Below are 27,280 nucleotides of genomic sequence, written 5' to 3' on the forward strand. Positions count from 1 at the left end.
GTGTCTTAAATAACATTTATTTCTCACAGTTCTAGAAGCTGGAAGTGCAAGATCAGGGTCCCAGTATGGTCGGGTTCCAGCGAGGGCCCCCTTAGCAGGTGCACACACCTGACTTCTCCATGTGTCCTCATATGGTGGGAAGTGGCCAGCGAGCTCTCTGGCCTCTTCTTACGGGGCTAGCTGGTCTTTCATGAGGGCTCCACCCTCATGACCCATCACCTCCCAAAGGCCCCACCTCCAAATACCATCACACTGGGGATTGGATTTCCACATACGGATTTTGGAGAGACACAGACTCTCAGAATCTGAAATAAGTACTCGAGAAATATTATCCAAACATAACTACCCTTATAATTACAATAACTCTGTGAGATAGGTCCTATTAGCTCCCTCATCTTATTTGTCTTGTTTTATTTTATTTTATTTATTTATTTTTGAGACAGAGCCTCGCTCTGTTGCCTGGGCTAGAGTGAGTGCCGTGGCGTCAGCCTAGCTCACAGTAACCTCAAACTCCTGGACTCAGGCGATCCTCCTGCCTCAGCCTCCCGAGTAGCTGGGACTACAGGCATGCGTCACTATGCCTGGCTAATTTTTTCCATATATTTTTAGTTGTCCAGCTAATTTCTTTCTATTTTTGGTAGAGACGGGGTCTTGCTCTTGCTCAGGCTGGTCTCCAACTCCTGACCTTGAGTGATCCTCCCGCCTCAGCCTCCCAGAGTGCTAGGATTACAGGCGTGAGCCACCACGCCCAACCTGTTTTATTTTTTTGAGACAGGGTTTCTCTCTGTTGCCCAGGCTAGAGGCAGGGGTATCATCATAGCCCACTGCAACCTCAAACTCCTGGGCTTAGGCGATCCTCCTGCCTCAGCCTCCCAAGTAGCCACAACTACAGGCTTGTGCTGCCTTGCCCAGCTAGCTCCTTTATACTACAGATGAGAAAACTAAAGCCCAGAACAGGTAAAGAAGTTGCCAAAAGTCACACAGTAGAAAGCAGTGGGACAGGATTAAAACCCAGATCCTCTGATCCAAAAGCTCAAACTGTAAACGAGACCTTTTAATGAGAGTAGCCCCGGGCCAGGCAGAAAGCAAAAGCTTCCTAAATGGCTATTATTATGCTTATGTTGTGCTAAATATTCCCTAGAAGGGAGCGGTTCTGGATTGGACTTCAGTCTCACAGAGGAAGGACGCCAGAACAGAGGTTTATAACAACCTGCAAGAGGGAAATAAACCCTATAACTGTGGGCAGGACCTTCTCAACATAAAGTATATTTGTTTCCTCAGAACACTCCGAGGCAGACATTCGTTCTTTCGTTCATTCATTCGTTCGTTCATTCATTCGTTCATTCATTCGTTCGTTCATTGTTCAACAACTATACCTTGAGCACCTGTTAGAGGCCAGGCACTGTGTCCAGCGCTGGGCCTGAATGCCAGGATTCAGGGCCACGATCCTCACGCAAACACAGGGACTGGCATCAAAACAATACATTTATATTAAAACGCAAATTTTACGAGGTTGGAATTTAAGATTAAGGTGCTTGTTTTTCAACCATAAACTTGAAAATAATTTTAGTATATACTTACTGGGTCTGCAAATGGACTTACACTATCCAGCCACAAAAAAAGCCAGTGCTTCTTGGGTATAATACTTGCTAACGTGCTGTAACACAATAGAGTTTGAAATGTGCTTGCACGTGCAATGTTCACGTCGCTCTCCTACGTATGTGAGGGGACGGAGGAAACCAAGGCGCAGGAGGGCTAAGTGGCTTGCATGAGGTCACAGGCTCAGCAGTCTTGGCCCAGGTATCAGCGCCACGGTTACTGTCACTATTCTTGCCACGTGCCATTCCCCCATTTCCTCAACATAGCTGGGACGCTTCTCTTCCTCGCAACCTTAAAGAGTCTAATCTATATTCCCGAAACTGAGGTTTTGTGTGCAGAAGTGTATGTACATAAAAATGCTCTAAAATGTCTACTTTATTACTAATTTTGAAACATAAGTCTGACTATCATGAGCATCCAATTCTAGGTACTTTGGGTTGTATTAAATATCTTTTAAAAAACATATATATAGGGGCCAGGCAGGGTGGCTCACATCTATAATCCCAACACTTTGGGAGGCTGAGGGAAGAGGATCACTTGAGGCCAGGAGTTCAAGACCAGCCTGGGTAATGTAGTGAGAACCCATCTCTACAAAAAAATTTAAAAATTAGCTTGGCATGGTGGCACACGCCTATACTCCCAGTTGAATGGGAGGCTGAGGTAGGAGGATTGTCTGAGCCCATGAGTTTGGGGCTGCAATGAGCTATGATAAGGCCACTGCACTCCAGCTTGGGTGACAGAACAAGACCCTGCCTCTAAAGAAAGAAAAAAAAATTGTGTGTGTGTGTGTGTGTATATATATATGTGTGTGTGTGTGCATGGGGTTTGAAAATAATTTTAAGATTCTTTTAGTAAATGAGTTATAATATTTTTCTTGTAGTAGAATTTGACCCGCCACAATTGTCAATAACAATAACAATAATAGTAATAGCTGACATGTAATGAGGGTTACTATGTGACTAGCCCTGTGCTAGGCATTTGACACATGCTGCCACATATAATCTTCATATGGCTTTACCCGGTTGGCATTATTATTTGCTTCATTTCACAGAGGAGGCGACAGAGACAGATTTTAAGGCATTTGTTCAAGATCGTATAGTTCGTAAGGAAATCATAATTAGCCCTGGTGATACAAAGAAATGGTCCCTCCCTCGGGGGAGCTCAGAGTATGCAGTGTGTCCGGAATGCAGAGGGTGTGGTGCCCGGGATCACTGGGTAGCAAAGAGAAAACATTAGAACTTCTATTTCTGTTTGCGTTTTATATTTAAAAAAATGAGAAAGCACTTAAGCACTGTTGTATTAGTTAGTGTACCATTGACCCTGACTCCCCCACTCTGTCTGTAGGCGCTCACCTGTCCCTCACAGTGTTTTAGGCATCCTGGCAGGAAAGGTGGGACTCTACTACATGAGGGGTTGACAGTCGAGTGCCAGGAAAAAAATACAAGGCACTCAGTTAAATTTGACTTTCAGATGAACAACAAATAATTTTTTAGTATGGGTACAGCCCAAATATTGCCGTTTATGTTGTTTTGCTCAATCTGGCTGTGGCATCCTCTCTGCTGCGTTTACATTCCGTGGTTCCTGTCTCAGGATTGATTTATTGATTATAATACCTAGTTTTGCCTAACTTCCCCAGTGACAATACTCGATTAGCATTATCTTCACGCTGTGGCGCTTGTGCACAGGGCCTGAGCCTACATCTCCAGCTGTCTTGCAAATTTTACTCTTGGTGTTTTTTGGAATCTTGAGACCATCGGGTAAAGAAGTTTGGGCTACACTGGCAGAAGATGGGTGACCACGTGGAACAGAGACGAGCTGCCCCAGCTGAAGACTCGTAAACAGCCATCCAGTCAAACAGCCAGCAGACGTGTGGGCAAGGCCATCCTAGGCCAGTTGACCACAGATGCATGAGCAAGCCCAGTAGAGATCAGCCTCTCTGCCTTAGTCTAGAAGAATATGACCTATGAACACAGTTGTTGCTTTAAGCCATTAATTTTGGGGGTGGTTTATTACACAGTAAAAGCTAACCAATACACTGAGAAAAGATATTTTGCTGGCCAGACCTTGCATTGACCTGAAAAAAACAACTTTTTGCTGGGGCCTAGACTTGTTCCTGGAGGCCTTTGGCTTTAATTGATTTAATTTGTTGTTTCTTTTGTTTTTAAGAGAGAGTCACACTCTGTCACCCGGGCTAGCTAGAGTGCAGTGGCATCATCATAGCTCACTGGAACATTAAACTCCTGGCTTAAGAGATTCTCCTGGCTCAGCCTCCCAAGTAGCTGGAACTACAAGCGAATGCCATGACATCTGGGTAATGTTACTATTTTTAGTAGAGATGGGGTCTCACTCCTGCTCAGTCTGGTATTGAACTACTGATCTCAAGTGATCCTCCTGCCTCAGCCTCCCAAAGTGCTAGGATTACAGGATTGACTTCTAGAATTCCTTTAGTACTCATCTCTCCTTCACAGATAAGTATATTTCCTTGTTGTTTCTTCTGTTACCAAAAATCTTGTGTCTTTTACACATGTGGTCAATTTTAGGGGCAATATGTATGCAAGCCAAACTGTGGTTTGAAACTTCATTGAGCATACAAGTGGCCACCTAAATGTTCAAATCAAACGGTTAGCCATGCAACCACTACATTGCAAATGCAGGCAAAATTTCTCCCAGAACTTTCCATGATTTGAAATGGTGCCTAAAGTTTCATCCATACAACAGTGGCTGAGAGAGACACTATTCACTTATTCATCAACACACTTATTGAACGCCTACTATGTGCCAGGCACTCTGCTAGGTGTGTAAGGTACAGCAGGGAACAGGACCTAGGCTGGTACCTGCCATTAAGGAGCTGGTGTCCCAAACACCAAGTGCTTTGACTTTTTAAATTTCCTTTGCTGGGGTCAAATCAAGACAGTTCTATTAGGTACCTACCCTGTGAAGAGTATTAGGAGAAATGAGAGCAAAGAAGTATTTTAAAATTTGTTTCAGCAATTCTTCATGATGTCAAATAATGCATTTCTTGATTTTTTTCCGATGGAATTGTCTTATTATTTGAATGAATAAAGAATATACTATTTTGAGCATTGGTGACGCATCAACTACATGATGCACTATCTGGATGGCTAAGGCTACATCTCGCTCACATCCAGTGTAATTGGAGAACTGTAGCAACCACCCACATAACTGATGTATGCTGAATCACTCAAGAGAAATCGCCCAGCAGAAAATAATCTTTCCAACTTGAGTGAGAGTGAGACCCCTTCTCTACTGGAAATAGAAAAATTAGCCAGGCATCATGGCGAACGCCTATAGTCCCAGCTACTCGGGAGGCTGAGGCAGAAGGATCGCTTGAGCCCAGGAGTTTAAGGTTGCTGTGAGCTAAGCTGATGCCACTGCCCTCTACCCAGGACAACAGAATAAGACTCTGTCTCAAAAAAAAAAAAAAAAGGAAATTGAACCCCCCCTCCTCACTATGCCCTTCATGGAAAAAAAAAAAGAATCTTTGACTTGATGACTGTCTATTTATTTTATTTTTTATTTTTGAATAGAGATATGGTCTTGCTATACTGCCCAGACTGGTCTCAAACTCCTGGCCTCAAGTGCTCCTCCTGCCTCAGCCTCCCAAGTCCCTGGGATTACAGGCTGGGGAGAAAAATTATATATTAAGATTGCCTCATCTATTCAACAAATAATTTTTGAGCTACTGTTGTGTCTTAGGCATTGTTCTGACTTCTGGGGGTAAAACAGTGGAAGAAAGCAAGACAAAAATCCTGCCTTCATGGAACCACGCATTTTAGGCTGAAGAAATAGATACTTAACATAGTAAATAAGAAAAATACATATCGCATGAGATAATAAGTGCTGTGTAGAAGCATCTATATATTCCATCTATGATGTTTTACAGATGTTACTTACTGTGTGTGACTGCCAAACACTCCCAATGTCATCCTAATCGTCTTTTTTATAGCAAAGGCAATACTGACCACATTTCTGTCTTTGTTCAGTTCAGATTGACAAATATATGCTGGGCTCTAACAAGCACCAGGAGAGGGACAAGGTGAAACACCCCTTTCTTGCCCCTAAGGAGCAGTAAAGCCATCAAGTAAACACATAATTGTAATATGGATAGCCCCTTGACAGAGGTAACAGCAAGTTGTTACAAAAACACGCTACCTGGAAACATTGCCTTCTGAAGTATGTGAAGGAGTTCATGTCAGAGGCCAAAAAGCTAAGAGTCCGGCAGCTACATGATATTAAGGGTAGGAAAAGGGACAGGTAGGGAAGAAATACCAGCTCTTTGGATAGTCCCAGATTATAAAATGTGAAGTGAATTTTCCCATACGGGTGTCTATCTGGCTAGGACTGCAAAGCTTCTCCATGGTAAATCTGAAGTTCAGAATGCCAAAGTATTCCCTTTCATCTAACTCTCTGACAGATGAATATAATCCAAAAATAAAAACATCTCTTCTTTACTCTCATTGAAATCTTGTTCCTCTTTTCAAAATCTTCTAAACAAAATGCCGCTTTAAACTGTGGAATCTGTTCTATTGATTTGTCTTAATAAAAGATCTCTCCTGAAGAAAAGAAAGCCATCTTTGATCTGACTCAACAAAAAGATCTAATCAAACAATAAAATCCATGAGGGAAAGAAAAAAAAAAGTGTGTGTGGGGGGGCAAGCTTCTTTGAGCCACATCAAATATAGGAGAAAGAAAATACTTCATTTAAATGCTAAAAAAACTAACACAAAACAGCTTGAAATGTAATAACCTCTGCTGAATAAGTGAAACCACATGTTGATCTGACACGAGTTTCTGGGACACAATTAAAGGTCACTCCGTGTACAAACATCTCATTCTGAAGTGAGAGGCTCGAAGGGCCTGTCAGCATTTCTGGCCACTGTGGGGCAGGTGTCCCAACCTGGCACACCCCATACAGATGTTGGAAAAGGGTTTTAAGGTGATATCCTGCAAACCGGAAGCTCTAAATCGAACCACCCCAGGAAATGTACAAGCCCTGGGAGTCAGCTGTTTCTGTCTCCAAGTCCTAGGAGACCTGACTCATAAATGCTAGAACCGTCGCTAATGTCCCTCCTCGTCGCTAATGTCCCTCGCTAATGTCCCTCCTCGTTGGAGGTGGCTTTGCTCCATGAGGAAAACACAGCTCCCGTTGTGCGCTGCCCACCTTCCCGGGGCCCCAGGGTGCAGGGAGAGGGCTTTGGGTGTTGGGGCCACAGAGCTGCGCCTGGAAACGCGTCTTGCAGCAGCTGGGAGGCTTCAAGACCATCTAGGGGCACACAGGGTAGCTGGCAAGGGACTTTCTAAACGCTGGAGCCCCCCCAGGCCTATCTCGGCTCACCAAATCCCTTTAAGGAGAGGATGTGTGGAGAAAGACTTCAAAGCCTCTCAGAAGGGAAGTCACATCTTGAAAGCTCTTCTCAGAACCAGAAAGAAACCCACCATCCGAGCTGAAAGAGAAGTCAATCTTAAAGAGCAACGAAGGAGGATCAAAGCCTAAGTTCATGTGAACTTGAAAAGCGAGCCTTTCCAGTGGAACGTGACTCTACTCTTTCCGATTCACTCAACGCGCATTTTGGAGATGGCGAGGTTTACTTCCTGAGGATCAAAATAAAGAAGCGAGTCTGCGTTCCAGAAAGTCACGTGGGCTCCCCCCCACCCCAACTCTTGCCACCCCACCCCACCCCCACACACACCCCTTTCTGATCTCTTTTCCAACCCTCCCCTCCGGCTTCTTCCTCCCCGCCAGGCGGCAGGCACCGCCGGCTTCCCGCGCGCGCGGCGTGGACGCTGCGGCCCCTCGCGCCCCTGCGGGTGTAGACGCGCGCGCGCGCGCGCACGGGGCGGCGCACACTTGGGGCAGAGACGTGGGCGGGGAAGACGGAACATGGCTGAGAGCAGGAGGACGGAAGAAAGCCGTTTGAGTCGAGCCGTTTCTTCCTGCCCCGCCCACACCCGTCCCCACTCTGCGACCTCCCCCCTCTCCCCTTCTTGCTCTTTGGACCTGGCAAGGTGAGCCCAGCTGGCAGCAGATGGGTAAGGAACCGTGCTTGGGGTGCTCTCTTGGTGTCTTTAATTATTCCAGGAATACCTGAATGCAGTCTGGTTGTAAAAAAGTGAAAGCTCAAAGCAAAACCAAATTAAAAAAACAGAAAAACAAAAAACCACCCCATTTCTGTTGGAGGGGCATCATCTATGCCAACCCTCTCCTACCTGTGCCCCCAGGTGCTTTTTTCAGTTTGGCAGGTACCTTCCAGGTGGTAGAGACAGGAATATTATCTACAGATAGAAATGGAAGAAAGGAATTCGTAAACCTGAAAGCAGAAAGTTGTGACATAAATAATAATAATAAAAAAACCAATACCTTTGATCAATAAAATCACTGATTCTTTGCAAAGTCTGATAAAATTAAGACAAACCATTGGCAAGAATGAGTAAGAAAAACAAGAGGGAATGCAATGCTAAACAACATCGAAAATCAAAGCGGAGACATAATTACACATACAGAGCAGGCTTTTTAAATGTTACGGTACTGATATGCACAGCTCTATACCCTTGGGTTTGAACGCCTAGCTTTGTCTAGGGAAAAAAAAATGAATTATCAAAAATCAGCTCAGTCAGGTGTTCTGTTTACACCTGAAGGTACTGCTTTTCTTTACCTGCTTGCTTGATGTAGTGTACATCAAATACCAGCTACAGAAAATCACGAGGAAACTCAGGTCCTTTCTTTCATGGAATTGTCAATAGCCTTAGGAGACAGGATGGCCCCAAATGCTTACAACTTCGTATCTAAAAATGAGCTCATTTAGAAATGAATTTAGCTTTTAGAAGTTACTGCAGCAGGTAAGTTATGATACAGATGAGATAAATCACTGAAATTTGATATTTTCCTTAGAAGCTTATTAGTTAATCCAATTCCAAGCTGATGCATTGGTAGAGGTTTCTTAACTGACAACTAAAAAAAACAGCCACAAGAACAATAGCCAGTCTTTATTTAGTGCTTACTCTGTGCCACACATGTACATTAGCGTATTTGACGCTCTCATTATGGCGTTTAGGGCTTGAGACCATTATTATACTATACCCATTTTAAAAATGGCAAAACTGAGGCGTGGAGAGATTGCCCAAGGTCACACAGCTTTGAGTGGCAGAATGGGGATTCCAGTGGAGAAAAGCTATGAGTGTTGAGGATGTCATTCGAAGACCATATTATATCATAGGAGAATCCAGCCATAATTTCCCTTATTTTAACTGAGAATCCCATAATTTCACCCTGGATAGTACACCTGTCTTAAGTAGAAGGTTCTTAGGAAGAGTGGGGATTTAGGGTAGGAAAAATATCAAATGCCCTCAGGAAAGACAACTAAAGGATTTTAGGATCCTGAGGGAGTGTCAGCTAGGGTGAGGTTTACCTAATTGGAGGGTTAGGAGATAAAGATAGAAAGCCCTTAGCCTGTAACTGGAACCTCAAAAACACCAATACACGTTAACTATCATCACATTACTATTTTTGTCATTATTACTCCCTACTTTTAATTTTTTAAAAGATTTCTTCTTTCTCCCTTCTCTTTCCCCACCTCTTCCTCCCTTACCAAAAGGACTGACTAAATAATCCACTCAAAAGACCTGATTGGTTCTCCTGGCTTTGGGTTTACTAAAAAAAAAAAAAAAAAAAAAAAAAAAGACCTGATTGGCTATAAATACCATATTTGCATTCCAAAGGAGAAGAATTATGGTGCCAAGGCTATTGAGGATATTAATGAGGCTCTGGGTCGCTGGAAACTCATCCCCTCCCAACCCCTCTGCCCATCATCCCACCTCTGGCAGCTGTTTGCACTCCCCCACCCCTGCCTCCCTGTCTTCATCCAGAGAAAACAAGTGTAGAAGAGATTCTCCTGGGCCCAAAGTCAGTGAGGTCTACTTTAGTGAATATTCTAGAATGGGAGGATTGTAGTTCTCCAATTGTTCTATATGGTTGCAGACCCCTCCAGGGCTGGGACTCAAGCTCTGCCTTCTCTTGTGTATGGACATTCATGAAATATTTGCTTCTCCATGGGGAAAGTTTTAAAATACCCTAGTCACAGAAAACACACTTTGAGAAAAGTATTTTAGGTTTGATTTACATAGGTCTTGAACTAAACTAATTTCTTGCTTTGCTTTGGTTTTTTGTGCTTTTGGTCCTGAAAAGTTCTAAGTTATGTGTATTACCTGATTCAGACTCCACCCTGCTATTATTGGCTGCAGGGACACTCCATTCTTTAAATGGCAACTTAATATTTTCTGTATTAAGAGCATGTATGTCCCTTTCGATGTGATATAAAAAACACAAACCATTTTGCTTCCTTGAAACCCATAATTCCAGTGGCTTTTTAAATAACTAAACTTCTCTTTGGGCAGATGTAAAAACAAAACAAAAAACCAGCTCATCTGCATTTATTTTATAAGCTCTCTATAACTTTAGAGCAAGCAGTTTATAACAACTGGGATAAATTTGTCTTTTTATTTTGTTGTTTTAAGTAAATTTGGTGATTTCAACCACTTTAGAAATCCTTTCTAAATCCTTTATGATAACGTGAGCTTTGTTGTAAATGTGAAGTCAGTCAAGGAGCAGAAATATGTTAGTGAATTGCCTGTATTTTACAGTTTTCCTTTCTCAGGCATGTTATTTTTAGAGGACACACATTAAGCAACTTGTTTCTGAATTAAAGTATTGCTCAATCTGTTTGCTTTCTTAAGAAGAATTGCCCTAAACCACTAAGCTGTGTGTGTACGGGATCCTGGTTTAGGGCAAGTCAGTAAATGAACTTTTAAAGTTCAGTCTACCAAGATGAGTCAGTGTGATTGATTTATTAATTAGCAAAAGCCATCCTCTGAAATTACCTTACATTAATCACAATTCATGCAAAATATATCCAATTAGTCTTAAGATGTAGGTTTGACAAACTATCCTTTCTTCAGAGACTACAGTCAATTTTAATAACCTTTGCTGGCTAAATCATTAATGTTCAGACTGAAATGATGAGTGGTTGAAGAAATTCCGAAAAGTACAACAGGCCCATTCTGGCAAAGCTGAAAACTATGTAAAATGGAGACATGGAGGCTGGGAGAAGCAGGAAACAAGATTCTGACAATTCTGGCTAGGCTAGTATCTGCTGCCGCTTGCACTAAAGGAATCAACTCTAATTGGATTCTTCTGAGTCAAGGGCTGATGAAAATGTACAGACCCAAATGGGCAGGAAACTCCAGCTGCCGGAACCCAGCTTTTTAGTTAAGGACAGCTAATACCTGGCCAGTGCCAAAATAAACTAATCCATTGGTAAAAAGGTCGGGCTGACTAGACATTTGGACTCCTGAAATTCCTCTTTTGCATGCTGCAAAACCCATGCTTTCAAAATCATACACAATTTCAAGTGTTCACCTAATATATAAAAAAAATCATACACATTTAACTAAACTAAATTCATGTCCTCCAGTAGACCTGTTTTACAGATAAGGAAACAAAAGCCCTCAAGGTTAAGTGCAATATTACATGGCAAATCCAGGGCCAGAATCCAGAGATCCTAAAGCAAGCTAAATAGCTTGTCTCAGCTCATGTATTCCTTTATATAATTAAAGAGCTGGAATAAACAAAATTGTATGGTTTCCAATTCTAAAGTGTTGTGGTTTTAGTATCTTGATTCTGAGACCGCTTTCTCAATAACCTTGCTGTGCCTAAGTATTTGTAAACACGTATAAATATATATGAGAAAAGATTATCAAATGAAAAGTTCTGTAGGAACAAAGTTTAGGAGATTCAAGTTTCAATGATTTGTATAATATATGACTAAATTTTTAGAACGTGTGTAGAATGTGTTCACTTCCTATTACCACATGTGAGTTTTTTTTGACCTACTGACTACATAAGAAAAAAAAAGGGAAGCCAGATATTTCTTGAGATTTTAAATTCCCCATTCTAGAGACAGAATGAAAATGATCAGAGAGATATGGGAAAATAGTGTGTGTGTTTTTTTTTTTAAATCCACCTCCTTTTATTGCAAAGATTTAAATATCTCTAGATTATATTAGAAAAGAAAGGCACAGGCAAACCCAAGTAATAAAACACCAGTGAGTTTTAGTGAATTCATCTCCTAAAGATAGTTCACTGCCAGTGGAGTGTGGTTCCTGAATTATCTTGTGAGCCCAAGTGATTAATCAGAAATGAAGTCTGGCCTAAGATTCAGGGAGGTTTCACAAAAAGGCAGAAAATGTCCATAGATAATATTATTGGAGGAGTGGGGGGACTCTTTTTTTTTTTTTTTTCTTTTTCTGGATATACTCAACATTTTACAGAGTAAACCATAAAATTCTTGAATGTTAATGAACTATCAAGTACTTTGGGTTATTTACAAAGATGGAGAGAGAAAGGGAGAGAGAGGAAAACGCTATGTACACAAGGAGCTGAAAAACAAAGGAAGCTTCCATGTTAGAAGCAGGAGTGATTTGGAAAGACAACTCTTGGAAATGAGTTTACAGCTTCCTTAACTTTGAAACTTGTTAACTCTTGATCACTCACTCTTAGCCTCAGTTCTGGAATCAGGGAAGTTAAAACCTGTAGCTGGAGCAATGTGCATGAATCCTGACCAGTGTCTGCCAAAGTTTCCCTTTGGCCAGGGATCCTCACTCAGCATTCAAAAAGGAAAGCTGTTTTCCCGGCTCTTTAAATGCTGCCCTGTGAACAAAATACATTTGGGGAATGCTACCTTTTAGGATGATTTTACAGAGCAATTGAACTTACTTGAACTTTTTCCTTTTGTTTTGAAGGCCTCTGGGGAAGTTGATAAAGTTATGATTTATCGTTTTGCAAGGGACATTCCAAAAAAGCAAGTTTGTTTAATTCTTTTTTTTTTTTTTTTAAGACAAGCAAAGGTCATGGAGATGAACTCAACTTTTAATTTAACTTTGCGAGCCTTGTTTTGAAAAGAAGGGTATTTTTTTAAATGTCAAGTATTTGATGTGTCATCGTTTAAAAAGTAATTTTAACTATATAATAACAAAAATGCATTCTAATTGTAAAAAAAAAAAGTTCAGTATTTAGTGAAAAGGTTATGAAAAAAATGGATTTCATAAGGGGTATCAGAAATGAATCAATGAGTAATTATCATCGAATATGCTCCAAAAACAGATCAAGGGAGTTGGGTGATAAGTTTTTCAAGTAGAAACTCCAAAATCCTGAAACCAGATTCTCAGTTCTGGCCCACAGCTTGCTCTTTGCCTGAGCTACATTATTTATTTATTTTTTAAATTGATTTTTTAGCAACCAGCTGAGGCCTCTGCTTCCTTGAAGTATGCAACAATCCTAGTCACTTCCTCCTCCTCCTTCCCTCCTGTGGGCCCAGAGGGCAAACGTGAAAATTTTCCCCCTGATAAATGCTGATAGCGGTGTGAGAACAGCTGCTTTTCCCCAAGCTTGGACAGGCCTTTTCTCAATTTTAATATGTATCTGCTGCCCAACCCCCTCCCCCTACAAAAATAAGTCTTCCTTACTAACCATGGCTTTGCAAAAGCCCTTCCTTGGCTGGAAAGATCTACCTCCCGAAAAGACAGAAATGGTGTTTTAAGAACTTTAGTTTGCAGATAAACACATCTAAATACAGTGGTAGGGCCTGAACTTCTCATTCCCAACTTCATCTTTAACTTTTCCCAGAAATATAATAAACTTAAAATGCTCTTTAAAAGTCAAAATGTAAAAAAAAAAAAAAAAAAAAAGCACTGGAAGCTTTAAGGATAGATACATGTCCAAATTACCCTATAAAGAGGCCCGTAAAAAACAAAACAAAACACCACATTTCACAGAGATTAATTACAGGAGATCTAAATTGAGAACTTTATAATGTTGTCATGATGATCATGATAACCGGCAAAATTGAATTAGCCTCAGTTTGAGGCCTCACAGTTCAAGAAGCAAACAGGAAAAAAAAAAAAATCTACTGTGTGAAAAGTGTTTAAACAAAAAGGGGTATAAAAATAAAACCAAAGAGAGGGAAGAACTGTTTTCTGTGTGCAGTGGGAAAGTTTACCCAAATGACAAGCTGTCACGTGGGGACATCCCAACAACATTCTAAAGTCTGTTTCCTTAGATCAAAAAGGACAGACACAAGCCCAGCGTTTATATCTGTGCTGGTTGGACATACTCCCTCTTCCCTGGAGTAATTATATGCTACATCCATGAAGCAATGTGTCTAATACCTTAATTCTCTAAGTACAAAGACCAGTGGGGTCATATGACGTTGCTATATTTAGAAAAGGACTCTGTTTTCTGTTTTGCTCAACCCTTATAATTTTCTGCTCTGAAGAAAGAAGAGTTTCAGCAGTACATTGATCTTTCTCATATCGTAAATGAACTGAATTGGCACCTGTTTGCAACTGCCAAAATACATTTTTTTTTTTAAAGGGAAAGAGAAGTGTGTGTACTCTTAATTCAACATGGGAGGTGTAATTTTTTTTTTTCCTGCTTTCTTCAAAAGAACCTAACCAGAAAGGTACAGTAATAATATTTACCAGATTGTATAAATGCTAATTATGTGCTATACAATACTGGACAACTAAACAAAGCAACATGTGGAAGGAATGATGGTGATTTAGATGAAAATTCTACAAAAAACCAAAGAAATAAATACTACTGATGTTAGGAAAAACTAGCTGTGGTAACCACACAGAGTAACTATGAAAAATTAACCCTAAGAAATAGGAAAATAACTTGTTAGTTATAGAAATGTCAGTGTGAGCCCTTACAAAATGCCTGGAAATAAGAATGATTTTAAAAATGAACATTTTTTTTTAAGTTAAATGTCATAAACATGAATTGACTATAAGCCCAATGCTTTTAAAAAATGTTTTAAAAATATTTATTTATTTTTGAGATAGAGTCTCTCTTTGTCACCTAGGTAGAGTGCTGTGGCATCAGCCTAGCTCACAGCAACCTCAAACTCCTGGGCTCAAGCAATCCACCTGCTACAGTGTCCCAAGTAGCTGAGACTACAGGTGCATGTCACCACACCTGGCTAATTTTTCTATTTTTAGTAGGGATGGTGTTTGAGAGCAAGAGCTCAGGCTGGTCTCGAACTTCTGAATTCAAGAAGATCCTCCCGCTTTGGCCTCCCAGAGTGCTGGGATTACAGGTGTGAGCCACCGGGCCCCTCCAGGCCCAATCCTTTTGAAAGGATGCTTGCTGTCTATGAATATTCTCTCTGTGTGGAGTAATACAAATATTTTCCTAAAGTAGGCCAGGCGCGGTGGCTCACACCTGTAATCCCAGCACTCTGGGAGGCCGAGGCAGGTGGATTGCTCAAGGTCAGGAGTTCAAAACCAGCCTGAGCAAGAGCAAGACCCCATCTCTACTATAAATAGAAAGAAATTAATTGGCCAACTAATATATGTAGGAAAAATTAGCCGAGCATGGTGGCGCATGCCTGTAGTCCCAGCTACTCGGGAGACTGAGGCAGGAGGATTGCTTGAGCCCAGGAGTTTGAGGTTGCTGTGAGCTAGGCTGATGCCACGGCACTCACTCTATCCTGGGCAACAAAGCAAGATTCTGTCTCAAAAAATTAAAAAATTTAAAAAGGAAAAAAAGAAAAGAAAAAAAAAGACAAATCTTTTCCTGAAGTTGAACATTGGATTGAGTAAATGAGTTTTGTTTTGTTTTTTTAAATCACACCCATCCATGAGATGGATGTGGCTCAAATAAGTCATATTGACAACACAGATATCGATTTTATGAAATTTCTAGTGTATTCAGTCAAAGATGATGCTCAAGCGATTTGATCCAGTTAAATGATCAGCAGTGGAGGGCTGCCTGTTAGCAGCTGTATGTTTGTGGTCCCCACTTCCCCTTCCCCACAGAGATGCGTCCTTCGTAGTGGAAACATGCACCGGAGTGAGGAAGAATTAAAACGAAAAAAACCCTACCCTTAAAAGGCCAGGAATGGGTTTAAAATGCTAGGAGTGGTACAATGCCACTTCCAAGGCAAGTCACTGGGAATCAACTCATTAAAGTCTTTGTGCCTGGACGTTTTGCTCAGGTCCCACCCAGCTGTGCCAGGCTCACCAATAAGTGGACTGTATTGTGTATGCCGGAGAATTGGATTCAGGCTCCCACGTGTACAGAATTCATTCCTTCTATGGTTATTAAGATCTGCCTCCTAAAAACAATAACTGCCAACTTACCTCTACAAGATAGAGACAGGACAGGTGCTCAATAGATAAGTAGATTTTTATCATATATAGTGTGATTATGTCAAAATGTCATAGAATCCTAAAACATCCCAAGTAATTGAGGTATTGCATCGACATTGCAATTTTATTTATTTGCTTAGTTATTTTTACTTTGGATCATTTACGCCAAAAGGAACTGCTATTTTAATTAATAAAATATCTACCCAAGATGCTCTTATTTTTGTATCAACATAATTTTCCATGTACTGTCTCCATGGCGCTTGTGGTTGGTTGTTTTACATGGTTTCTGTTGCCGTTTATGACTATAAGCTCTTTTCTGCCATTAATTTACAATCATAGATGGAAGAAAAATTATTAAAAAAAATAAAAATAAAAAATCAGTATAGGCTCTTTTCCATTCATTGCACCTTTAACTAATTCTTTCATTTGTCTATTTTTTCATTCAACAATCTTCATTATTAAATAGGATTAGCCTATATGCTACAGGGATCTTAGAATTTTGATATTCTGGACTAGTCAAAATTTCTAAAAATGTTTGTTTGAACACTGAACTTTTTAAAAATGGAAAATCTTTGATACACACATTTATGCTTCATTGTCATGAACTTGAGTTAGCCCCGTACTCTATCTTATCAATTCTAAGGTACCAAAAGTAATGTAAAAAAAGTTTTTTCTCCATAAAAATAAATGACTAAGTTTTTACATTTTAAAATAACTAAAAATCAGTATTTTTCAATCAATGGCATCTTGCAATTATATTTGAAAGTATTTCTCTCTTCATAGTCCATAAAATAATGGAGCCTCTCATAAGTGATGATGTTTTAGGTTCAATGAAATACAGTAACTAGCTCAGTTAGTTTTCTGAAATTATTTTAATGTTATTGGTTAAGTGTTCCATAATGGACCATCATAGGTTTAATAGCATTGGTAAAAGTAAGAAAATAATAACAACAAGCATTTAATGAGTTCTTTTTGCGTGGCAGGTGACTGTGTGAAGTCCCGAACAAATTTTCACAAAACCTTAAAAAGCTGTTACTGTTGTTATCCCATTTTGTGGATCTAGCGACAAGAACTGAGAGACTTTTGCATGGCTCACTTCACTCTCCTCACCCTAATCTCTCAGGCCTGCCTAATATAGATACTATGTGATGCTTTACAGAATGTTTGCTGACCAGTAATCTAAAATATTTAGCACAGCTCCTTGCATCTGGAAGATACCTTTTATTTATATGTTAAGTACACTCAAAACTTAGCTTTCATGTATTACTCTTTCTTTATCTGGGTACGGCAAAGGCCCTGAACATAGTAGGTTCTTTGCAAAATATAAAGTTATGTATTTTATAATTCATGATCATGAAATATAATAGTCATGACATAACAATCAGAAGAAATTAAAAAGTAATGAAACTTCAGGCACATTGCCAATTTAAAATGGCCCCAATTTACTTTTTCAGTATTCTGCAATTTCAGTTAGAATGCAAGTAATTATGTAATATTGGAAAGCCATTCAGCTGGCTTGCAATTACATGGAGGGGGGTTGGTCGATGGAGGAGGAGACCTACTTTGCTATCTTTTATTATTTTTGAAGCTATAATGATCATAAAATGAGATGTAAACACATTCTGCAAACTTCAAATAATGTGTTTGTTTTTGTTTTGTTTTGTTTTGAGACAGAGTCTCGCTTTGTTGCCCAGGCTAGAGTGAGTGACATGGCGTTAGCCCAGCTCACAGCAACCTCAAACTCCTGGGCTCAAGTGATCCTCCTGCCTCAGCCTCCCGAGTAGCTGGGACTACAGGCATGCGCCACCATGCCCAGCTAATTTTTTTCTATATATTTTTAGTTGTCCAATTAATTTCTTCCTATTTTTAGTAGAGATGGGGTCTCGCTCTTGCTCAGGCTGGTTTCGAACTTGTGACCTTGAGCGATCTTCCCGCCTCAGCCTCCCAGAGTGGTAGAATTACAGGCATGAGCCACTGCGCCAGGCCCAAATAATATGTTTTAATGGCTGAAAACCCTGGCACAGATAGCTTTTAGAGCAGACGAAATATGGAATCGGGACCTGAATACAGGTTGGTGCATTGTTGAGTGGAAGCAGAGTAGGAAAGAGGGCAGAGAAAGAATGGAGGAGGTGTCCGCAGCTCACCACCCAGGCTGAAATTAGCTAACTACCGAGTTGAAAGTGGGACCCTGTCTCATACCAGTTCCCAGCACCGGCAATTCGAAGTACCCTCAGTGGGCATTTTGTTTTTAAGGGAAGAATGTGAACTTCCAAGCAGCACTTAACCAGAGGCAAGGCCCAAGAGAGTGATCAGCTTTGCAGCTTTTCCTCCACATTTGGTGAGCTGGTCTCCCCCAGCTGTCCTGCAGCTCACTCGTGGGCTGCCCCCCCCCCCAATGCTGCCTGGTCCTGGGTCTTTAGGCTCGTTTTTACTGTTGATACAAGACAGACAGAAAGAAAAGTACCTAAACACCAAATATGGAGTAGTTTGGGAATTAGCCAGTTGTTTTGCATTAACCTCTTTTTTCTACAATCAGTGCAGATAACCATGTTAATATCACTATTCACCCAACATGGCCTTGCTGGATTTATTTATTTTTCACTTGTTCATGCAAAGACAGTAATACTTGCTCACAGCTGTATTCCAGCGCCTAATACGACATCTAATAGGACAATTAGCAGGTGCTCACAGCTATTTGTGGAAAGTAGAAGCTGGTTCTGTTCTAACCACTAGTGATACGATGGTGAGTGAGATGGACCATTCCCCTGCCCTCCCAGAGCTTATATGTTACTCGGGAAAACCTGACAGTGATCAATAGAGCAAACAAGTTCATTAGTACTAAACTGTGATAAATTTAGAAACCAGGGTCTAACATCAGATGATCTGGGTCTGAATTTTGGTCCTTTTTTTTTTTGACACAGAGTCTCACTCTGTTGCCTGGGCTAGAGTGCTGTGGCATCCACCTAGCTCGCAGCAACCTCACACTCTGGGGCTCAAGTGATCCTCCTGCCTCAGCCTCCCGAGTAGCTGGGACTACAGGCATGCACCACCATGCCCGGCTAATTTTTTCTATATATTTTTAGTTGGCCACCTAATTTCTTTCTATTTTTAGTAGAGATGGGGTCTCGCTCTTGCTCAGGCTGATGAATTTTGGTTCTTTACCCAGGGCCAGTACCAACTGAGGCACGAGAATTCAAGGATGCCAAAAAACCTCAGTGATTGAGATAAATAATATTTAATGTGATTAAAAAATTTTTTTGAGATAGGGTATTGCTCTGTTGCGCTGGGCTACAGTGCAGTGGCACCAGCCTAGCTCCCAGCAACCTCAAACTCCTGGGCTTAATCAATCCTCCTGCCTCAGCCTCCCGAGTAGCTGGGACTACATGTGCATGCCACCATGCCCAGCTAATTTTTCTATTTTTAGTAGAGATGGGGTCTCACCCTTGCTCAGGCTGGTCTCAAACTCCTGAGCTCAAGGGATCCTCCTGCCTTGGCCTCCCAGAGTGTGGGATTACAGGCGTGAGTCATAGGAGGTCTTTGTCTCAACTATTCAACTAGTAGTGGGAAAGCAGCCATAGCCAATATGTAAATGAATGGGCCTTGTGTTCTAATAAAACTTTACTGACAGAAACAGGCAGCTGCCCAGATTTGCCCAAAGGCTGTGGACAGCTGAGACCTGCTTTAGATGAATTAAGTCATTCATTTGTCACAGCCCACCCTTGAGACCAGTACTATTGTTACTATCATCACCCCATCTTATTTATTTATTTCGTCGTCGTTTTATAAAATGTGTGACTCAATTTATTTATTTTTTATTTGAGATGGGGTCTCGATATGTTGGCCAGGCTGGTCTTGAACCCTCCTGCTCCAGTGATCCTCCCACCTCAGCCTCCTGAATAGCTGCGATTACAGGCTCGTGCCAGTGCGCCTGTCTCTGTCCCATTTTAGGTGGGGAAAATGAAGCTGGACAGAAGGTAAGTAGCTTAACCCCAGTCCCACAGCGAGTGACTATCGAAGCTGGGATTTGAACACCCATTTTCCCTATTATGCAAATGAGCATCACTGAACGCTGACGCGAGAGCCAGCGGGAGGCCGCTGCTGGCAGCAGTCCCCAGGCTGCAGTGGGAAGACGGGGAGTGACAGGAATTGTGTTTTAGAGAAATGAGTGCAGGAGGGATTGTTGTGGACCAAGGCCCTAGGTAGGTGACGAGTTAGAAGGCCAAGTGCAGTTACCCAGCATGCAGCATGGGCCGATGACGCAGCTGGGCCCAGAGTGCCTGGGTTCAAATCCCTGGCTCTCCACTTAGCTCTGTAACCTTGGCACAGATGCTAGGGCTCCGTGTCCACCTGTATGGAGTGGGGACGGTGGCAGTACCTACCTCAGGGCGTGGCTGTGAGCACTCTCAAATTCATAGAACAGTGCCCGGCGTGGATTAGGCTGTATGTAAGTGGTGGCTATTTATCATTGCGATGAATAAATGATAACTTGCCCAATTTCTCATGCCTAGCTGTTCTAGAAGCCAAGCTTTCTAACTCCCGTTTCAGTCCTCCTTCCATTCCATGCTGTGTATGGAAAAATAAGACGATCCCAAGTGAGAAATAAAGAAAACCTCCTGGGTATTTGTGTTGGCCTAACTCAATTTCGGTTGTAATCATGGAAATCCAGCGTACGCCAGGAAGCGTCATATATACTAGTTCAGGTTTCACATACACATTGGCTCTAAGTTTTAAATGTTATCAGTTTGACGTTAGAAAAGAGCAGCATAGTGAGAGAAATCAAAAAACTGTAACCGTTGCCAGATTTATACCTAAATTTTACTGAAATATTTTTAGAAGTCTTTTTTTGTGTGTGATAAAAGACATAATCATTACAGGAAAGTTTTGAAAATATGAAGCAGTGCAAAAAAGGAAATTCTACCTCTTTCCGGCCAATAACCTGAACAGTTTGGTGCATTGCCTTTCAATCTTTTATATACATATGAAAACGTTCTTTGTTTACATATTGCTCTCCCTGTATTTCCTATGTAGATATGTGTGGCAGACACTTGGCTGCTTGCACGATGCAGTCAGCTTCTCCTGTTCTTCCTTGCTTGCAGAAACCCGGCTCTTTTCAGATACTGTGAGGTTATATGTTCAGAGAGGAAACTTGACTGTCCGCTGTCCAAAAGGTAAAAAGTTCATTAATCTACACATACAGTTCTGGGTGTTCCATTCTTCTTGCCAGTGATCGGTTTAGAACAGGGTTTTTCAACCTCAGAAATATCGATATCTGGGACCAGATGATTCTTTGCTGTGAGGGGCTGTCCTGTGCACTGTAGGATATTTATAGCAATGCCCCGGCTTCTACACACGAGATGCCAGTAGCAATATCACTCTTCCCATCCCTCTTGTGTCACAACCAAAGTGTCTCTGGACATTGTCCAATGTCCCCTGGTTGAGAACCCTTGGTTTAGAAATAGGCAGGTAATGCAATCCTGGCTAGTGAGCCATGTCATTACATGTCTATTTTATTCCTCTTAATGGCTGCATAGTATTCCACGTGGTAAATAGCCCATCATTTCTATAACCAGTCTGTTGATGGATATTAATTTTTTTTTTTGAGACAGGGTCTCACTTTGTTGCCCAGGCTAGAGTGAATGCTGTGGCATCAGCCTGACTCACAGCAACCTCAAATTCCTGGACTCAAACGATCCTTCTGCCTCAGCCTCCCAAGTAGCTGGGACTACAGGCATGCGCCAACATGCCTGGCTCATTTTTTCTATATATATTAGTTGGCCAATTAATTTCTTTCTATTTATAGTAGAGACGGGGTCTCGCTCTTGCTCAGGTTGGTTTTGAACTCCCGACCTCGAGCAATCCGCCCACCTCGGCCTCCCAGAGAGCTAGGATTACAGGCGTGAGCCACCGCGCCCGGCCCTGGATATTAATTTTTAAAAAAATTTTCCACTATTACAATAATACCAGGAGCACCTTCGCATTTCATATATTTGCATGTTTGTGGAAATGAATTTATAGGCTAAATGACTAGGAGTGGAATTTGTGAGTTAAAGAGTATGCACAGTTTGCATTTCAATAGATATACCATCCATGTGCCTGCCAAAGAGTTACAAAATCTTCAAGGCTAGTTTACCCACTAAATGTATGTGTCCATTTCCACAGATCTTTACTAACTCTGGTGGGGGTAGGGAGTGGAGGGAATCCACTTAAAAATATTTTTTATACTTCAAATAGGTAAAAAAAAAGCATATTAACATATTTATTCAAAACATGTGGAACAAATCTAGTTGCTTCCACACAGAATAAGTGAAATGAAAGTAACAACTTGAATCTCAATATGTAAAATATTCAGATGATTTCTCATCAATAACGATCAGTTTTTAATTTTGAACTGTAACTAAATAAAGGAAGATGAGAAATATTTCATGTCACTTTTCATAAGAATAATGAACTTCTGTCGTTTCTGATATGAGCATATCTGTGATCTGCCTTCACCACAAACATGGAGAGGGAAATAAAACACGTATTTTTCCTTTTTAGTTTTTTCACTATTTTGTTTTTATTGTTTGACTTATTAGTAATAGTTATGTTAGATTCACTTTTCCCACATATTGGTTTAATGCATATTTTTGTTTTAAATAAAAATTTTAGTGCAAAATTATAAAATAGTAGCCTGGGAAGGCCCATTTGGACAGATGTGGCTTTATTAAAAATCTCAAATTTGTAGGTGTCTTTCAAAAATTAAGAATCGAGGATGAGGCCGGACATGGTGGCTCATGCCTGTAATCCTAGCAATCTGGGAAGCTGAGGCAGGAGGATCATTTGAGGCCGGGAGTTCGAGACCAGCCTCAGCAAGAGCAAGACCCCATCTCTACTAAAAAATAGAAATAAATTAGCTGGGCAACTAAAAATAGAAAAAAAAAAAAAAAGTAGCTGGGCTTTGGGACACATGCCTATAGTCCCAGCTACTCCAGAGGCTGAGGGAGGAGGATCGCTTGAGTCCAGGATTTTGAGGTTGCTGTGAGCTAGGCTGATGCCACAGCATGATAGCCGGGGCAACAGAACCAGAAGACTCTGTCTCAAAAAAAAAAAAAAATGGAGGATGAGTTCCCAGCATCTTGCTGCTTGGACAGAGGAAACAGAACAGGAACAAAGCTGACAGGCGGGTGAGGCTGGGTGGCGGGCACGGCTGGGCGGAGGGAACCTCCCCAGGCAAGGCTGAGAGGCTGCGGGGCGCAGGTAACACAGTTAATAACCTGCCTTCCAGCCCTGGTGTTAGAACACTTTCCGTCACGGTATTGTGGTGAATCATTTCCTTCCAAGGCTCAGGGTGATCTATCACACAGGCGGGCAGGCATCTTTCCTAGATTTTGAACAACAGTGTGAGCAGAAAAGGTTCCTCATTCCAGAAATGCAAAACAAATTACATAAGAAGTATGTTCTTTACAAAAAAAGAAAGAAAGCAAGCCCACATAAAGGTATAATGACCGGGAAGAGCAACTGTGCATGGGAAAATTAATCTCTAATAAAAAAAAAAATGCTTGTCAAAGAAATGAGGTTTCTCTTCCCTTGTCTAATTTGTGACAGTGACATTCCTTTCTTGAGGCAGGCGTATTTGCCTTAGCTGAGACTTTAAGGATTTCAGTAGGGACAGACGGGAGAAAAGAACAGTGACAATGTGGAAACACTGGCCCCTGATATATTATTGCTTGCACGACGGGAGTTTTTGGTTGCCAAATCAATACCTTGGTTGTCCTTAAACCCTGCAGGTCTGTTTTTAATAGCTTGCTACACGGGTGAAATTACACTGATTACTTAGCGAAGCCTCACCTTTGATCCACTGATCTAGTTAGAGACCTGTCACAGGGACAGCCTGTGGCCCCAGAGATCATTAACAAATTAAAAGAAGAAGGAAGGGAAAATGGCAAGTTACAGAAATACAGGAAGTCTGAGGTTTGTCGGTCGTTGAAACATTTTGATATCGTCTTTTAAGAGTCTCAGTGCTCTGAGAGCTTTCTTTGGGATAACAAAATACTAACATTAAAAAGCAACAGTGACAACAGCAAAGCCACATACTGTTCACACTCAAGAACAGTGGATCAATTCCAAATTAAAGAATGGTAGCTGGCGTTGTTTTCCACCTTTCACTCTCTCAAGAGATATTATATATATATATGTATGCCTAAAAATGTTTCTATGCTACAGAGAGTTAAGTGGAGAAGAAAAAAAACAGTTTCTATTTCCTATTCACACAATAGGGAAATAGAGGGTCATTTTCTTTCTAATTTTTGTACTCATTAAACAGAGTGCCTTTTAAGCATTTATTTATTTTTAAATTAATAGACTATTTTTAGAGCAGTTTTAGTTTACAGAAAATTGGACAGTGCAGAAAGTTCAAATGCCCTTTTCTCCACCCCCACCCTACCCTGCAGCAGTTTGCCCTCTGAGTAACATCTTGCATTAGTGTGGTACATTTGATACACTTTATTTTTCTGCCATTGAAGACAGAACACTTGATACACTTGTTAAGCCAATATTAATACATTGGTAACTATTAATATATAATAGCAACTAAGTCCATAGTTTACATTAGGGTTCACTCTGTGTTGTTCAGGTCTGTGAGTTTTGACAGATGCATAATGACACGCATCCACCCTTGCACTATCGTACAAAATAGTTTCACTGCCCTGAAAACCCCCTGTTGTGTTTCAGGAAGCTGCCATTCTAAATTCTGTCCTTTCAACATAACTGCTAAATTTCCCCCTCTGTTTTTCCTTCTCCCAGGGACTTTTATTTTAGGAATAGGTGAAAGCTGATTCTCCTTGTTGGCAGAGACCTACAGAAAGTCACTTTGTTTGGCTGCAACTCGGATATCCTTGGAAAATCTCCCCTCCTGTCCTGTGTGTTTTAGCCCATGCAGAAAGATACCAAAACTTGCTTTGCTGAACACCCAAGAACAAACCCCTTCTCCTGCAGTGATAGGACAGACAGACAAGGAACTGGAAAGGGTCTGTCCAACAACTGCCTTCCCCTCCCCCTTACCTTATGCTATTTTTTAGTGGCACGTCCTGATCATCTTATAAAGCTGCCCAGACTCGGGAATGTTCCATCCTGCCCTCCTGGTGGAAGACGCAATGTGTTCCCAAGTCTTCACAGTTGCTGCATGCGTGTCTAGGGTTCACGCCTACAACTGAGCCCAGAGCCTTCTCCCAAAACTGCATTTAGGTGGTATATTGGTAGGTATTGGGGTGGAGAATGCAGAATGTAAAAAGTGGAAAATGACTGTACATTATTCATTTATTCATTAAATTCAACAAATAGCAAATGAATATAGCTGGGATCCAATAAAACTTTATTTATGTACAGCTTAGTCTTTGCCAGAAAAAAAAAAGATTAAAAAAAAAAGAAAAAGGAATTAAAAAAACAATACAAAAAAACTTTATTTATGGACACGGAACTAGAATTTCATATGGCTTTCAGATGTCATAAAACATTCTTTCTTTGACCTTTTCTAGCCATTTAAAAATGTGAAGCCCTTCTTAGCTTGTAGCTGTACAGAAACAGGCCATAGACTAGTTATCTTCTTTTTTATCTTATTTATTGTTTCTTGAGAGAGCGTCTCACTCTGTCATCCGACTGGGACTACAGGCGCACACACCACCATGTCTGGCTAATTTTTAAAATTTTTGTAGAGATGGGATCTTGCTGTGTTGCCTAGGCTAGTCTGGAACCCCAGGCCTCAAGTGATTCTCCTGCGTTAGCCTCCTGAAGTGCTGGAATTACAGGCATGAGCCACCATGCCCAGCCTATCTTATTTGTTTGTTTTTTTAAAAAAAATCTCCTTGCAAACCTCCAACTATCATTTCCATGAGGGCAGGCATTTTTGTCTGTTTGGATGCACTGTTGTGTCCCGAGGTTTCTGGCATATAGTGGGAGCTGAGCAAAACTTGGTGGCTCGAATAGCTCCTAAGAGGAGAAAAGCCTGGAAGGGGAATTAGGGTGGAGCTGCAGACATTATTTGGGAAGCTACTCCTGTTGCCATGATGGACTCCCAAGCCTTAGCTCCAAGGAGCAAGCGGGAGAGAGAGGTGTACTTGTCAGGTACATGTTCTGTGCCAGCATCATGCTTCATACATGACGGATGTAGAATACTTTTCAGCTGAGAGCAGGGTTTGGCATGGAGACATGAGATGTTTTGTGCATGATGATGCCATGTGGTGGGCAGAGATGGCTGCATTTCCCAGCCCTGGGTAACTCGAGGGAGTCTTCCAGAACTTGTCTGTCAGGCCGCCCGCCACACTTAACCGAAATCTGAATCCCTTGAGAGTCAAGCAGCTGGAAGATTAAATCCAGGAACTACCAAATACTGACCGTATGACCTTAGGCAAGGTCTGAGTGTTTACTGCAAAATGGAGACAGTAATTACCTCATAGAATTGTCATGAGGGTTCCATGAGCTCATGTAAGTGAATCCCTCAACACGGTACTGGGCCCATTGTTTGCAATAAATAGCAGCTATTCTTTATTTTTCATCGGAAAGGCATGCTCACTATGGAAAAAGTGATAAAATCTAGATTGGCAAAAATAAGGCAAAAAATAAGTTCATTCTACTTCCCCAAAATAACTACTGATAATATTCCAGTGTATATCTTTCTAGATTTTGCTCTCTCCGTGTGCTTTTTAACACAACACCGAAAATTGAGTTGCCTGTAATCTGCACAAAGGAATCAACCCTGGGGCAGGGGGCGGTGGCTCCTGCCTGTAATCCTAGCACTCTGGGAGGCCAGGAGGGGCAGATCACTCAAGGTCAGGAGTTCGAGACTAGCCTCAGCAAGAGCTAGAACCCGTCTCTACTAAAAGTAGAAAGAAATTAGTAGGACAACTAAAAATATATAGAGAAAATTAGCCGGGCATGGCGGTGCATGCCTGTAGTCCCAGCTACTCTGGAGGCTGAGGCAGGAGGATCGCTTGAGCCCAGGAGTTTGAGGTTGCAGTGAGCTATGATCAGGCCACTGCACTCTACCTGGGCTGACAGAGCAAGACTCTGTCTCAAAAAAAAAAAAAAAAAAAGAGGCCGGGCATGGTGGCTCACGCCTGTAATCCTAGCACTCTGGGAGGCTGAGGCGGGCGGATTGCTCAAGGTCAGGAGTTTGAAACCAGCCTGAGCAAGAGCAAGACCCCCATCTCTACTATAAATAGAAAGAAATTAATTGGCCAGCTAATATATATAGAAAAAAAACTAGCCGGGCATGGTGGCGCATGCCTGTAGTCCCAGCTACTCGGGAGACTGAGGCAGGAGGATTGCTTGAGCCCAGGAGTGTGAGGTTGCTGTGAGCTAGGCTGACGCCATGGCACTCACTCTAGCCTGGGCAACAAAGCGAGACTCTGTCTCAAAAAAAAAAATACACCTATGAGACAATTAGGGAGATTTAAACATTAGCAAAATTGTTGATAATATT

General features: G+C 41.4%; 1 long non-coding RNA gene across 1 annotated transcript; it reads left to right on the forward strand.

Moving 5' to 3' along the window:
- The first annotated feature begins 7,495 nt into the window (after positions 1 to 7,495).
- LOC105864370 (uncharacterized) lies at positions 7,496 to 26,725 on the forward strand. The gene is made up of 4 exons (XR_012923669.1): positions 7,496 to 7,626; positions 19,647 to 19,799; positions 20,922 to 20,993; positions 24,882 to 26,725. It is a non-coding gene; the product is annotated as an uncharacterized LOC105864370 (long non-coding RNA).
- Positions 26,726 to 27,280: the final 555 nt, after the last annotated feature.

This window comes from Microcebus murinus, chromosome 16 (genome assembly GCF_040939455.1).
Source record: "Microcebus murinus isolate Inina chromosome 16, M.murinus_Inina_mat1.0, whole genome shotgun sequence".
In the NCBI taxonomy this organism is placed as follows: Eukaryota; Metazoa; Chordata; class Mammalia; order Primates; family Cheirogaleidae; genus Microcebus; species Microcebus murinus.